The sequence below is a fragment of the Pagrus major genome, chromosome 14 (assembly GCF_040436345.1).
Source record: "Pagrus major chromosome 14, Pma_NU_1.0".
In the NCBI taxonomy this organism is placed as follows: Eukaryota; Metazoa; Chordata; class Actinopteri; order Spariformes; family Sparidae; genus Pagrus; species Pagrus major.
The window spans coordinates 9187054-9201003 of NC_133228.1; the positions used below are offsets into that span (position 1 = coordinate 9187054).

Here is a 13950-nt window from a genome sequence, read left to right on the forward strand (position 1 = left end):
CTGCTAAAGGAAAGCAAACAGCAACTACCTTGTTTACGTTTGTGCCGTTAGCGAACAGGTTACTGTTCAGAGTGTGGGTAGCTCGCTTGCAACTTGTTGTTGCATGTAGCAATGGGGTTTTCCAAGCAGATAGCGGTAGGAAGGGTGGAACAGGCGATGAATAATAGACTGATGCCAACAGTGTACATCTGTTAAGTTAACCGAGTCTAGCCTTTTGACCAGGACAGTTACTTTAGCCTCGAAATTTGACCCTTTTTCCCAACCTTACGTGGCCCGGCTAGCTCAGTCGGTAGAGCATGAGACTCTTAATCTCAGGGTCGTGGGTTCGAGCCCCACGTTGGGCGAGGATGTTTTGTGATAAGCTGTCCTTCATCAACTCAATCATCCGTTGGATTTGTGAGGGATGGACACAGATATCACATGTCGACTCTGGGTAACCTGACTCATCGCATGCTGGCTGCTAAAGGAAAGCAAACAGCAACTACCTTGTTTACGTTTGTGCTGTTAGCGAGCAGGTTACTGTTCAGTGTGTGGGTAGCTCGCTTGCAACTTGTTGTTGCATGTAGCAATGGGGTTTTCCAAGCAGATAGCGGAAGGAAGGGTGGAACAGGCGATGAATAATAGACTGATGCCAACAGTGTACATCTGTTAAGTTAACCGAGTCTAGCCTTTTGACCAGGACAGTTACTTTAGCCTCGAAATTTGACCCTTTTTCCCAACCTTACGTGGCCCGGCTAGCTCAGTCGGTAGAGCATGAGACTCTTAATCTCAGGGTCGTGGGTTCGAGCCCCACGTTGGGCGAGGATGTTTTGTGATAAGCTGTCCTTCATCAACTCAATCATCCATTGGATTTGTGAGGGATGGACACAGATATCACATGTCGACTCTGGGTAACCTGACTCATCGCATGCTGGCTGCTAAAGGAAAGCAAACAGCAACTACCTTGTTTACGTTTGTGCCGTTAGCGAACAGGTTACTGTTCAGAGTGTGGGTAGCTCGCTTGCAACTTGTTGTTGCATGTAGCAATGGGGTTTTCCAAGCAGATAGCGGAAGGAAGGGTGGAACAGGCGATGAATAATAGACTGATGCCAACAGTGTACATCTGTTAAGTTAACCGAGTCTAGCATTTTGACCAGGACAGTTACTTTAGCCTCGAAATTTGACCCTTTTTCTCAATCTTATGTGGCCCGGCTAGCTCAGTCGGTAGAGCATGAGACTCTTAATCTCAGGGTCGTGGGTTCGAGCCCCACGTTGGGCGAGGATGTTTTGTGATAAGCTGTCCTTCATCAACTCAATCATCCGTTGGATTTGTGAGGGATGGACACAGATATCACATGTCGACTCTGGGTAACCTGACTCATCGCATGCTGGCTGCTAAAGGAAAGCAAACAGCAACTACCTTGTTTACGTTTGTGCCGTTAGCGAACAGGTTACTGTTCAGAGTGTGGGTAGCTCGCTTGCAACTTGTTGTTGCATGTAGCAATGGGGTTTTCCAAGCAGATAGCGGTAGGAAGGGTGGAACAGGCGATGAATAATAGACTGATGCCAACAGTGTACATCTGTTAAGTTAACCGAGTCTAGCCTTTTGACCATGACAGTTACTGTAGCCTCGAAATTTGACCCTTTTTTTTAACCTTACGTAGCCCGGCTAGCTCAGTTGGTATAGCATGAGACTCTTAATCTCATGGTCTTGGCTTCGAGCTCCACGTTGGCGAGGATGTTTTGTGATAAGCTGTCCAATCATCCGTTGGATTTGTGAGGGATGGACACAGATGTCGCGTCTTGACTCTGGGTAACCTGACGCAGTTTCTGACTCACCGCATGCTGGCTGCTAAAGGAAAGCAAACAGCAACTACCTTGTTTACGTTTGTGCTGTTAGCGAGCAGGTTACTGTTCAGTGTGTGGGTAGCTCGCTTGCAACTTGTTGTTGCATGTAGCAATGGGGTTTTCCAAGCAGATAGCGGAAGGAAGGGTGGAACAGGCGATGAATAATAGACTGATGCCAACAGTGTACATCTGTTAAGTTAACCGAGTCTAGCCTTTTGACCAGGACAGTTACTTTAGCCTCGAAATTTGACCCTTTTTCCCAACCTTACGTGGCCCGGCTAGCTCAGTCGGTAGAGCATGAGACTCTTAATCTCAGGGTCGTGGGTTCGAGCCCCACGTTGGGCGAGGATGTTTTGTGATAAGCTGTCCTTCATCAACTCAATCATCCATTGGATTTGTGAGGGATGGACACAGATATCACATGTCGACTCTGGGTAACCTGACTCATCGCATGCTGGCTGCTAAAGGAAAGCAAACAGCAACTACCTTGTTTACGTTTGTGCCGTTAGCGAACAGGTTACTGTTCAGAGTGTGGGTAGCTCGCTTGCAACTTGTTGTTGCATGTAGCAATGGGGTTTTCCAAGCAGATAGCGGAAGGAAGGGTGGAACAGGCGATGAATAATAGACTGATGCCAACAGTGTACATCTGTTAAGTTAACCGAGTCTAGCATTTTGACCAGGACAGTTACTTTAGCCTCGAAATTTGACCCTTTTTCTCAATCTTATGTGGCCCGGCTAGCTCAGTCGGTAGAGCATGAGACTCTTAATCTCAGGGTCGTGGGTTCGAGCCCCACGTTGGGCGAGGATGTTTTGTGATAAGCTGTCCTTCATCAACTCAATCATCCGTTGGATTTGTGAGGGATGGACACAGATATCACATGTCGACTCTGGGTAACCTGACTCATCGCATGCTGGCTGCTAAAGGAAAGCAAACAGCAACTACCTTGTTTACGTTTGTGCCGTTAGCGAACAGGTTACTGTTCAGAGTGTGGGTAGCTCGCTTGCAACTTGTTGTTGCATGTAGCAATGGGGTTTTCCAAGCAGATAGCGGTAGGAAGGGTGGAACAGGCGATGAATAATAGACTGATGCCAACAGTGTACATCTGTTAAGTTAACCGAGTCTAGCCTTTTGACCAGGACAGTTACTTTAGCCTCGAAATTTGACCCTTTTTTTTAACCTTACGTAGCCCGGCTAGCTCAGTTGGTATAGCATGAGACTCTTAATCTCATGGTCTTGGCTTCGAGCTCCACGTTGGCGAGGATGTTTTGTGATAAGCTGTCCAATCATCCGTTGGATTTGTGAGGGATGGACACAGATGTCGCGTCTTGACTCTGGGTAACCTGACGCAGTTTCTGACTCACCGCATGCTGGCTGCTAAAGGAAAGCAAACAGCAACTACCTTGTTTACGTTTGTGCTGTTAGCGAGCAGGTTACTGTTCAGTGTGTGGGTAGCTCGCTTGCAACTTGTTGTTGCATGTAGCAATGGGGTTTTCCAAGCAGATAGCGGAAGGAAGGGTGGAACAGGCGATGAATAATAGACTGATGCCAACAGTGTACATCTGTTAAGTTAACCGAGTCTAGCCTTTTGACCAGGACAGTTACTTTAGCCTCGAAATTTGACCCTTTTTCCCAACCTTACGTGGCCCGGCTAGCTCAGTCGGTAGAGCATGAGACTCTTAATCTCAGGGTCGTGGGTTCGAGCCCCACGTTGGGCGAGGATGTTTTGTGATAAGCTGTCCTTCATCAACTCAATCATCCATTGGATTTGTGAGGGATGGACACAGATATCACATGTCGACTCTGGGTAACCTGACTCATCGCATGCTGGCTGCTAAAGGAAAGCAAACAGCAACTACCTTGTTTACGTTTGTGCCGTTAGCGAACAGGTTACTGTTCAGAGTGTGGGTAGCTCGCTTGCAACTTGTTGTTGCATGTAGCAATGGGGTTTTCCAAGCAGATAGCGGAAGGAAGGGTGGAACAGGCGATGAATAATAGACTGATGCCAACAGTGTACATCTGTTAAGTTAACCGAGTCTAGCATTTTGACCAGGACAGTTACTTTAGCCTCGAAATTTGACCCTTTTTCTCAATCTTATGTGGCCCGGCTAGCTCAGTCGGTAGAGCATGAGACTCTTAATCTCAGGGTCGTGGGTTCGAGCCCCACGTTGGGCGAGGATGTTTTGTGATAAGCTGTCCTTCATCAACTCAATCATCCGTTGGATTTGTGAGGGATGGACACAGATATCACATGTCGACTCTGGGTAACCTGACTCATCGCATGCTGGCTGCTAAAGGAAAGCAAACAGCAACTACCTTGTTTACGTTTGTGCCGTTAGCGAACAGGTTACTGTTCAGAGTGTGGGTAGCTCGCTTGCAACTTGTTGTTGCATGTAGCAATGGGGTTTTCCAAGCAGATAGCGGTAGGAAGGGTGGAACAGGCGATGAATAATAGACTGATGCCAACAGTGTACATCTGTTAAGTTAACCGAGTCTAGCCTTTTGACCAGGACAGTTACTTTAGCCTCGAAATTTGACCCTTTTTTTTAACCTTACGTAGCCCGGCTAGCTCAGTTGGTATAGCATGAGACTCTTAATCTCATGGTCTTGGCTTCGAGCTCCACGTTGGCGAGGATGTTTTGTGATAAGCTGTCCAATCATCCGTTGGATTTGTGAGGGATGGACACAGATGTCGCGTCTTGACTCTGGGTAACCTGACGCAGTTTCTGACTCACCGCATGCTGGCTGCTAAAGGAAAGCGAACAGCAACTACCTTGTTTACGTTTGTGCTGTTAGCGAACAGCTTACTGTTAGAGTAACTCGCAAGTTTCAGCGTGTGGGTAGCTAGCTTGCAACTTGTTGTTTCATGTAGCAATGGGGTTTTCCAAGCAGATAGCGGAAGGAAGGAGGCAACAGGCGACAAATGATAGACTTATACATTCTTTCAGTTAACCGAGTCTAGCCTTTTGACCATGACAGTTACTGTAGCCTCGAAATTTGACCCTTTTTCTCCTCATTACGTAGCCCGGCTAGCTCAGTTGGTATAGCATGAGACTCTTAATCTCATGGTCTTGGCTTCGAGCTCCACGTTGGCGAGGATGTTTTGTGATAAGCTGTCCAATCATCCGTTGGATTTGTGAGGGATGGACACAGATGTCGCGTCTTGACTCTGGGTAACCTGACGCAGTTTCTGACTCACCGCATGCTGGCTGCTAAAGGAAAGCAAACAGCAACTACCTTGTTTACGTTTGTGCTGTTAGCGAGCAGGTTACTGTTCAGTGTGTGGGTAGCTCGCTTGCAACTTGTTGTTGCATGTAGCAATGGGGTTTTCCAAGCAGATAGCGGAAGGAAGGGTGGAACAGGCGATGAATAATAGACTGATGCCAACAGTGTACATCTGTTAAGTTAACCGAGTCTAGCCTTTTGACCAGGACAGTTACTTTAGCCTCGAAATTTGACCCTTTTTCCCAACCTTACGTGGCCCGGCTAGCTCAGTCGGTAGAGCATGAGACTCTTAATCTCAGGGTCGTGGGTTCGAGCCCCACGTTGGGCGAGGATGTTTTGTGATAAGCTGTCCTTCATCAACTCAATCATCCATTGGATTTGTGAGGGATGGACACAGATATCACATGTCGACTCTGGGTAACCTGACTCATCGCATGCTGGCTGCTAAAGGAAAGCAAACAGCAACTACCTTGTTTACGTTTGTGCCGTTAGCGAACAGGTTACTGTTCAGAGTGTGGGTAGCTCGCTTGCAACTTGTTGTTGCATGTAGCAATGGGGTTTTCCAAGCAGATAGCGGAAGGAAGGGTGGAACAGGCGATGAATAATAGACTGATGCCAACAGTGTACATCTGTTAAGTTAACCGAGTCTAGCATTTTGACCAGGACAGTTACTTTAGCCTCGAAATTTGACCCTTTTTCTCAATCTTACGTGGCCCGGCTAGCGGTAGCGGGGGACCGAGAGACTGTATGATCTCGTCCAATCCCCTCTCCTCATTTCCATCTTTCTCCATCTTTGCTGTGGCCAATCGCTGCGGCCCATTTCCAAAATTCGGACGGCCGACCAATCGGGGCTCGCCATTTCCATCTTTGCTGACAGCCAATCACGATGGCCCTTTTCCAAAATTTGGTTCGCGCAGCCGCAGAAAGTCTTTTTTTCCCCTCTCCTTTTTTTCCCGAGCGAGCCGGCCGGCTTAATTTCTCCGGAGAAGTTAAGAAGAGTTGTACTTCATCCTCAATTAACAACAAAAAAGTAAGTATACTGCTTATATTAGTGTATTTAGTCAACTAGCTAGCCCGATAAGTATTACGTATGTATTACAAAGAGAAACAAATAAACAGAGAAACGATTTTGACGTCGCCGTGGTCGACGTTAACATTAGGTTTTTTTTTTGTTTTTTTTTTAAAAAAAGCGGGTTTCATCTATAATTTACAGTTTGACATTGTTTCTACATGTTTATATCAATATGGATCACTAGCATTGCATACGACCAGTGTCTGTTGATAAAGATAACATTGCTCTCATTGACTATCGCGTTATACCGGTCATAAACTAAATTAGCTTAAATTATTATACCGCCTCTTTTTTGCGCCAGTTTTAAAGCATAAAGAGTTAAGATGAGTTTGCATATTTCGTTTTTCTCCGAGAACAATATATATAATCATAACGTTGTTACTGTACTGCGGTACCTCAATTATGCAAACAGTACAGTTTAACATCAGTATAATGTTAGAGCATATTCAGTATATATTATGAATGAGATTTGTCTTGTATTCGGGTGTTGCACCTGTTGCGAATCAAGACTTAACTTGAATATGTTTAACTAATTGATTATAAACTGTGTGTGACTGTATGTAACACGCACTTATGGCTTACTACTTCATTATACACTGAGCTGAAATGTGTTAGAATTTGCTTCTTTGTATGCAGGTGTTCTTATAATAGTGTAATATAATACAAATATATTAGTGTACTATAATAGTGGACATAACTGTGCACATTGATTTGGTTATATTGTGTAATGAACTGAATTATTATAAACCTTAGTTGGTTTGGTATAAACACTTTTCTTTCTCTATTAATGGCAGATGGCTTCCAAACAGAAGAAGCACAGATCAATGGCCGATTATGAGTGGATGTCCCGCCTACGTAGGTTCGCTGCCTCGGGGGTCTGGCCCTCTGAGGCAGGAAACAGGCCGGCACCACGCCAGAAAAAGTGGCATGAGCTGTATCTGAAGGTAAACTTGGACAAAGTGATATGTGAGCACTATCATCAAACACAAAGCTATGTCATATTAAAAGGAGACACATTCTTATGATTCACTGTCAAACAATATTACAGATTGAGAAATGTCCGATGCAGCAGAGGGGACAAATGTCTCTGTTTGGAGGGACACGGACTTGTAACTGCGGGTTCCATACAAACAAGGTACCAGAGGTCTCTCATATAATTATGAGGTGTTGGTGTTGCATTCTGTATTATTAAAATTTCACTTTCTTGTCCGTGAACCTCTAGCCTTCCAGCTCTGTCCCTGTGTCCTCTTCGGGGACACCACAACCAGGACCCTCATCTGCATCAGCATCTTCTTTTTCACCCGCCGTAAAGCCTGGGCAGATACCTCAAAAGCCCATTTTGACTTTGTCATCGGTAAGTAATGAGGATTTAATTATGCTGATGTTTATATTATTAATATATTCAACTATATTAAAATGTACAGGGCTCCACTTAAGGTTACCTTTTTCTTTTTGTCAGTTTACAAAGCCACGGTTTGGTGGCTCTCATGGTGCCGCTTTAAAGCCAAACCTGAGTTTGGCTGGGAAGCATGCAACTCAGGTAATGTAAGGAGAGTGACACAGCTTGAATTTGAATTTGCAATATATGCAATCTGGTCCTATTACTATAATACCTAATAATGATAAATTGTTTTATTATAATGTTGTAAACGCTCTTATTCTCTCAGCCCGTCAGTAGAACATCTGAGCCATCCAGCACTATCACAAGTGCGATGGCAAGAAGGACGCCTTCCCCTTCCCGCAGGATGTTCATTCAGACTGTCTCTCCTCTTTCACTTCCTCCCTCTCCTGTGCCTTCAACTGCCTCAACTTCCTCCATTCCACCAGCCACTGCCAGAGCTGTAAGAAACTAATTTAAGTTGTTTTCTTCACATTGACATTTTACTACACTCAAAACAAGTATTCTTCATGAGTGGATTGTAATCATATCTATATATGTACTTTTTAAAAATGATAAATTAGGGAGTGTCATCTGCCGCCTCCTCCTGCATCTCCTCTGGTACCTCCTCTGCTCCTCTCGCCCCTGTGACCTCTGCATCTACCTCTGCTGGTGTCTCCTCTGCTGCTCCATCTGTGGCTGGTCCTTCAGCCCAGCCTGCACCTGATACTCTGCCACTGGCTGAAAATGTGGAGACTGCTCCTGGGTCAGAGCCTGGCTGGCTGCCCACAAAGCTGATCAAGACCATACCAGTTCAAGATCAGAAATGGATCTCAGCAGCTCTCTGGAAGAACCAGCGGCTGCGCACTGACCTCAGACTGTGGTATGATCCACCAGAGCCAGCCCTCATTTACCATCAGGTCCCCAATCCAGAGCGCTTCTTCGCTCACCGCCTTCTCTTGTGGATGCCATACCACCTATGGAAGGTCAGCCTGAGCTGTCCTGTGTGTGGAAAGCAGCTCACAAGCTATGGAGCCCACAAGAGAGCCCGCCACGTTCTGGATGTCGACAGGTATTACCTGATGATAACAGAGACTCTCTGGTGCAGTTCAGTTGGTTGCAAAACAACGTACCTTTCCACCAGCAAGACTGTCTTGGACCAGCTGGATTTGGCACACAGGCTGGAGTTCAGACTGATCCTGACTCGAAAGTAAGTATACTGAGATAATTCAGCTTAGGTCACAGATGTTTGTCATTGAACACACAACAGATGAATTGGTTTTTGTGATGAGAATTTTTGTTTGAATTTTGAGCTGACTCTGATCTCCTTCCTCCAGTTCTAAATTAACGCAGAATAATTTTAACAGTTTTAGTATGTGTCTCTTTCTGTCTCTTTCCCTTTGCTTAATACAGATACGCTTGTGATATGCGGGTGATTCGCTTTCTGAGGGAGAGGGCGCTCGGTAACAGTCCCACCCGCTTGGTCAGACAGCTGAGGGAAAACCACAGCGAGGAGTGGCTTAAGCGCCTCTGCCGGTACCTTGGGGCATGCTCGGACTTTGCGGCCCGGCCAAGCCTGCTCCCTGTCAAGTTCCAGGAACCACCTGAGCCAGTGGATATTCCCTCACACAGGTGGATGCTGGCTGTTTACGGACGAGACATCCTCAGCAGTCTGGACCACATCAAAGCCAGCATTACATCAATTTTTGGCAGTATCCTGAAAATGGACTCTACAAAGAAGGTAAATGTTTTTGACTGTTAACACCGTAAATTACTACAATATAAACAAAAGTAGTCTAAAATACAACATTAGCAGTAGGCCTACATACAATTTTAAAAAAGAAACATAGTACTATTATACTAGCGCTCACGTATAAATTCAACAATTTATTTAATCGTTCACTGCCTTTTCTGTTTCATTACAGATCACCAAGAAGCTGTCAGGCATTGCCAAGGGGACCGCCTTGTGGCTTACAACCGTGAGCAACGAGAGGGGTCAAATCCTTATCAGTGTCCTGACTGCTCAGGAGGGTTCTGGCTTGGACATCATGGCAACAGACCTCATCTGCAGGTACAGAAATGCTGGTGTGGCTCCTCCTCAGCTACTCTATGTAGACTGTGACTGTTGTCGGGAGGGCAGAGGAGAGACCAAGTTGAAGGAAAGATTTGGTGGGTGGCCAGACCTGGTTGTCAAGCTTGACATATACCACTTCATGCGGCGACTGGCATCTGGGTGTACAAAGGATGCACATCCTTTGTACCCCATCTTCATGGCGAAACTGTCAAGCTGCATTTTTGAGTGGGACAGAGGAGATGTTGCCTTGCTGCGTCAAGCCAAGCGGGAGCAGCTGAGACAGGAAGGTGTCCCTGGCATCACAGACAGTATAGTGGACCAGCAGATCACCAAGGAGGAACTGGCCCTGCACTGTAGAAGGCAGACGAGAGGAGAGAGGCAGACTATCGTCATGATAGAGCAACTCCTTAACGAGTTGATCGGGGTCAAGGGCAGAGACTTCCTTGGTGTCCCTCTTTTGGACCAGGAGAGGATGCAGCACATCTGGCAAATCCAGCAGAGGCATGTTAAGTGCATACAGGATGAACCAGGTGTGCTGCTCTATAGGCAGACTGGCACCACCACCAAGGCAGGCATTGTCCTGCCCAACTACAGATGTGCAAGGGGGTCCACATCGCTTGAGTCATTTCACCTACATGTGAACAGGTTCATTCCAGGTTAGTATGAATCATTATTCATCAAATATTTACAGTTTAACATTTTACTTTATTGTTTTCATTACCAGTATCTTAGAAACAGTGACACAATTAATGTTTTCAAATGACCAAACACAACAAATTAACATGCAGTTGTGCTCACATTTGTACTACCTTAAGGAACGAGTGCCAACAGCTTGAATTTCCAGCTGTACCTCCTGGAAGGTCTCAACAGATGGAACCAGGACCGTGAAGCTGCATCCCTGGCAGTCAAGCCTCCCTCCCTGCTCAGCTACTCAGGAGACCTTACTCACTGTGTGAACACACTCAGTGTCAAGGTGCTCGGAAGGAAGCTTGTCCCCTCTTTTCAGCCACCTGCTGTTTACACTGGTTAGTTTTAGCTTTCCATCACGATGAAGCTATTTGTTATATCCATTAAAATATAACAATCTTTTTTATGAATTTTGTGAGAGCCAATTTTCCTCTTTCTGTTATTGTCTTGTCTGTCCCAGGGGAGCTAATAGGTGTAGATTACCTATTCCGCCAGACGGGACAGGCCTTACAGAATGCACATGCTGACTCAGAGGAGACCAATCAGATGCTGGAGGATGTCGGCACCGAGGAAGAGCTGCAAGATGAGGGCTTTGAAGACACTGGCTTTGACCCAACAGTTGAAGTACTGGCCCTGTCCTCTGACCCCTCATCTGTCACCACCAGCTCAGCCCACATTCCTCCCACCCCTCTGCAGGCCTCTGCTGGTCCTGCGCAACCCATCACCTTTGCGGCACCTCAACAGCAGCTGGTAAGTGTTTTTTTATGTGACATATCATCTGTTTTACTTGTGGTGTAGTGTGAATTTTTATTTCAATTGTATCGATTGTTTCAGGCTCTCACTTTGCTGACCAAAAGGTCCTCAGCCACCAGCTCAGCCTCTGTCCCTCCTCTCCCCACCACCCTCACAACCACTTGGTCTGCTGCTACAGCTACTGCAGGGTCACAAACCCCAGCAGCACCTGAGCAACAGCTAGTAAGTCTTTTTGTGAAATGTTGTGTCAAAAAGGTGTCAGTGGTCTTATTGTTTTGCTTGTCATTGTATTATTTTGATGATTATTTTATACATTTAACAGATATTGTATGAGCACACCACGTCCTCTGGCCCATCTGCTGCCCCCAGCACAGCCGCTGCTCCTCCCTACATCACCATCCCACCAAACACTCTGTCCACTCAAACCGCTGCTCCCTCTGGGGCACCTGCCATGACCCGAGCAGCACCTGAGCAACAGCTGGTAAGTCATTTCGTGACTAGTTAGACAGTGACAGACGTGTTACTTTTCTGCCTGTGATATTGATTTTGATGTACTTTATTCTCCAGCAGGCTGTTGATGAGCACGGTGTTCCAGGGATGGACCGAGTGGATAGCCTGGCAGAGTACTTGGTGGGGCTTCGGACTGTAACTGGCCAAACACTGAGCAACCAGCAGGCCAGTACAATTGTCGCCCTTTGGCAGAACCTCCTGACATATGACCAGCAAAGGGTGGTGTATGCTGCGCGGCACCAGGTGCGTCTGACCACAGGACGCTTCAGGTGCTCAAAAAAGAGACCTGAATTTACACCAGGTGTGGAGAGCATGACGCGTTGCTCCTTGGCGTCTTCAGGATCCCCTGCCCAGTGGCCAGGCTGTAGTCGGCTAGTAGAGTCCATCTGTGTCAAGCTGTGTAGCGTTCACAAGAGCCCCAAAAAACAGGGCAGTTACGCACTGACAAGATGGACTCTGATTGTCACTGACTATGGGAAGATCAGGCAGCTGGTCCTGGGTAATGCCACAGTGATGCAGAGCACTACTCTGCAGTTGTTTGAGATAAATCAAACAACGCTGGTTCAGTGGCACAACAAGAGACTGAAGAGGCAGGACAGTAGTATTCTGCTCCAAGGGGTCAACTTGCCTGCCTCTATTCCAGTTGCTCCTGCGCCTCTCCCACCTGTACAGGTGCGCCCCACAGCTGCACCCCCACGCCCTGGACCCCAGCATCAGTACCACTTGCCCCGGAGTACAGCAGGACAGGCAGTGGTCAAGAGGAAGTCTGCAGCTCAGAGGCAGTTGTTCCCTCAGCCGGCACCTCCACCTACATCTGCCACTTTCCCTATTGTCCCGAACCCCAGCCCTGTCATCGCTCCACTTATAGTAATGATCCCACAAGCACCTGGAGCCCAACAGATCGCTCCTTCTGTCCCGCTTCTCTCCCCACCACCTGCCCGCAGGACTTACACCCGGACAGTTGACAAAAATAAGTGTAGTCAGTGCCAACAGCCCCGCAATCGAGAAACTGGTCACAGCCAGTATTATGGCTACATATACTGTCCCCAGAAAGCAAACATGCCAGTCGAGCAATGGATGGAGGAGATGCGGAGAAAAAGGGCAGAAAAAAAATAGATTTGTCTGTGTGTACATATTGTAAATAGTTTTAAAAGAAAATAAATGTCTTGTTATATTTTAGTCTTGTTCTGATACTTTCCTAGCCTTATTATCTTCTATTTTTAGTTTATTTATTATATTTTATTTGTTTTTTGCATTATAGTGTACTATAGTTTTAGGTGTGTACACACACAGAATTAAAGTGAGATTTTTGTAATAAATTTGCTACATTTCTACATAAGTCTTTTCCCCTTATTTCTACCAAAAATGTCAAGCAAACTTAAGCTGCAAAAATAAAAATTGTTGCAGTACTTGCAATACTTGTCTTCACTGGTCAGAAATTTTCAATATATTCTAGCCAAAAGTAAATGCAAAACATGTGTGTCTACCTGTGGTGATTTTTACAAATGTTTCTTACATTGCTATATAAAGTTTATTATTATTTCATCAGTAATAACATTTTGACATTGTGTAAGCATCAAACAACACATTTAACTGCTATTTGGTTGTATGACATTCACAAGAAGCCCCTATCCAATTTGTATCACTTATTAAGTGATATTTGATAGATTTATAACACTTGGCAATTTTGGGTAGCAACATGTTCCAGACGGGAACCGAACCGGCGACCTTTGGGTCCACAGCTTCCTGCCATACTCCAGTTAAGTGACATGTTTGGTCATATTTCTCAAAATAATGGAGAGAAAACAGTGCCCAATAACTTCTGATGGGCAGCAGAGACACTTACAACTATCAGTTCACTTCATTTCTCTCAATTTCTCAATTTTTCCTCTCTTTTCCTTCATTTTTCTTCTTCCCCCTTCTCCCCCTTCTTTCCTTCTTCTTCCCCCCCCTATCCAGACTATTGTTCCCCAGCTTTGGCGCAGTCGGTAGAGCATGAGACTCTTAATCTCAGGGTCGTGGGTTCGAGCCCCACGTTGGGCGAGGATATTTTGTGATAAGCTGTCCTTCATCAACTCAATCATCCGTTGGATTTGTGAGGGATGGACACAGATATCACATGTCGACTCTGGGTAACCTGACACAGTTTCTGACTGACCGCATGCTGGCTGCTAAAGGAAAGCGAACAGCAACTACCTTGTTTACGTTTGTGCCGTTAGCGAACAGGTTACTGTTAGAGTAACTCTCAAGTTTCAGTGTGTGGGTACCTAGCTTGCAACTTGTTGTTGCATGTAGCAATGGGGTTTTCCAAGCAGATAGCGGAAGGAAGGGGGGAACAGGCAAGAGATGATAGACTGATGCCAACAGTGTACATCCGTTAAGTCAACCGAGTCTAGCCTTTTGTCCATGATAGTTACTTTAGCCTC

At 46.0% G+C, this 13950-nt stretch overlaps 9 non-coding genes across 9 annotated transcripts; all 9 read left to right on the top strand.

Moving 5' to 3' along the window:
* The first annotated feature begins 271 nt into the window (after positions 1-271).
* Positions 272-344, top strand: trnak-cuu (transfer RNA lysine (anticodon CUU)). Its single transcript has one exon. It is a non-coding gene; the product is annotated as a tRNA-Lys (tRNA).
* A 384-nt stretch (positions 345-728) lies between these two features.
* trnak-cuu (transfer RNA lysine (anticodon CUU)) lies at positions 729-801 on the top strand. The gene has a single exon. It is a non-coding gene; the product is annotated as a tRNA-Lys (tRNA).
* A 384-nt stretch (positions 802-1185) lies between these two features.
* trnak-cuu (transfer RNA lysine (anticodon CUU)) lies at positions 1186-1258 on the top strand. Its single transcript has one exon. It is a non-coding gene; the product is annotated as a tRNA-Lys (tRNA).
* Positions 1259-2099: 841 nt separating this feature from the next.
* trnak-cuu (transfer RNA lysine (anticodon CUU)) lies at positions 2100-2172 on the top strand. The gene has a single exon. It is a non-coding gene; the product is annotated as a tRNA-Lys (tRNA).
* A 384-nt stretch (positions 2173-2556) lies between these two features.
* trnak-cuu (transfer RNA lysine (anticodon CUU)) lies at positions 2557-2629 on the top strand. The gene has a single exon. It is a non-coding gene; the product is annotated as a tRNA-Lys (tRNA).
* An 841-nt stretch (positions 2630-3470) lies between these two features.
* trnak-cuu (transfer RNA lysine (anticodon CUU)) lies at positions 3471-3543 on the top strand. The gene has a single exon. It is a non-coding gene; the product is annotated as a tRNA-Lys (tRNA).
* A 384-nt stretch (positions 3544-3927) lies between these two features.
* Positions 3928-4000, top strand: trnak-cuu (transfer RNA lysine (anticodon CUU)). Its single transcript has one exon. It is a non-coding gene; the product is annotated as a tRNA-Lys (tRNA).
* A 1305-nt stretch (positions 4001-5305) lies between these two features.
* On the top strand, positions 5306-5378 carry trnak-cuu (transfer RNA lysine (anticodon CUU)). Its single transcript has one exon. It is a non-coding gene; the product is annotated as a tRNA-Lys (tRNA).
* Positions 5379-13492: 8114 nt separating this feature from the next.
* Positions 13493-13567, top strand: trnak-cuu (transfer RNA lysine (anticodon CUU)). Its single transcript has one exon. It is a non-coding gene; the product is annotated as a tRNA-Lys (tRNA).
* Positions 13568-13950: the final 383 nt, after the last annotated feature.